This window comes from Suricata suricatta, chromosome 6 (genome assembly GCF_006229205.1).
Source record: "Suricata suricatta isolate VVHF042 chromosome 6, meerkat_22Aug2017_6uvM2_HiC, whole genome shotgun sequence".
Classification (NCBI taxonomy): domain Eukaryota; kingdom Metazoa; phylum Chordata; class Mammalia; order Carnivora; family Herpestidae; genus Suricata; species Suricata suricatta.
Window position 1 is genome coordinate 134029518 of NC_043705.1, and position 1363 is coordinate 134030880.

A 1363-nucleotide genomic window follows, 5' to 3' on the forward strand; every position below is an offset into this window, starting at 1 on the left:
ATTCTTCTCAACAATTGCAGAATAAATATTCTTTTCAGGTGCATATGGTATGTATACCAAGATAGGTAATAATAATGTTCCCATAAATAAGTCTCAATTAATTTAAAAGTTTGATGTTGCACAGAGCATGAAAGTAATAAAGTGAAATTAATTAAATAGGAATATCTGGAAAGTCCCCAAATATTTGGATACTAAATAACACTTGTATGTTACTATACTGCATACCAAACATATAAAATGTCATATGTCAATTACATCTCAAAAAAGTAGGAAAAAAATAATGCTTCCTAATAAAACAGAGAGAAGAAATAACAAAAAAACTTTGAAATACTGTAAACTTAATGAAAATTAAAATGTAACATTAAAAATTATAATTTGTTGAAGTATTTTGCAAATTTTTAGCTTTGAATGTGTACCTTAGGGGGGGAAATGTGTAAAATCAATTGTGTGATTTACCATGCTAAAAATTTAGAAATAGAAGACCAAATTATGTCTAATATAAGGGGATAAGAGGAAAAAATAAGATTAAAATCATGAAAGAGATAATTTTATTTTGTTGAAAGAGATAATTGTAAAAAGTAGAAAAATCAATAAAATCCAAAGCTGATTCTTTGAAATAAATTTTAAAAATTAACAAATCTCTATTACATTGATCAAGATAAAAAGAGAGAAGAAACACATTACTGGTATCAGGAATGATAGAGGAGAGCAGTGTGAAGAGGAGGCGAGAACGACCCCCTGACCGGCCAAAGCCCGCGTGCCGCTGCATCCCCGCGTCCAGCGCCCACGTCCCGCCGCCATCGCCACCATGCCCAAGAGAAAGGCTGAAGGGGATGCTAAAGGAGATAAAGCCAAGGTGAAGGATTAGCCACAGAGAAGATCTGCAAGGTTATCTGCTAAACCTGCTCCTCCAAAGCCAGAGCCTAAACCTAAAAAGGCCGCTGCAAAGAAGGGAGAGAAGGTACCACCCAAAGGGAAAAAGGGGAAAGCTGATGCTGGCAAGGATGGAAATAACCCAGCAGAAAACGGAGATGCCAAAACGGACCAGGCACAGAAAGCTGAAGGTGCCGGAGATGCCAAGTGAAGTGTGTGCATTTTTGATAACTGTGTACTTCTGGTGACTGTACAGTTTGAAATACTATTTTTTATCAAGTTTCATAAAAATGCAGAATTTTGTTTTACTTTTTTTTTTTAAGCTATGTTGTTAGCACACAGAACACGTCATTGTTTTGGGGGAAGGGCATATGTCACTATTGGAGTATCTCCAAGCTAGATTGGTACAAGGGGGAACACCGTTCCCTTCTCGTTCCTGAGAAACTTCCTCTTGGTTCCCAAAGAGGAGCGATTCCTTGATGTTGACACA

At 36.5% G+C, this 1363-nt stretch overlaps 1 pseudogene; it reads left to right on the plus strand.

Moving 5' to 3' along the window:
• Nucleotides 1-720: 720 nt before the first annotated feature.
• On the plus strand, nt 721-1168 carry LOC115294115 (annotated as a pseudogene).
• The last annotated feature ends 195 nt before the right edge of the window (nt 1169-1363 follow it).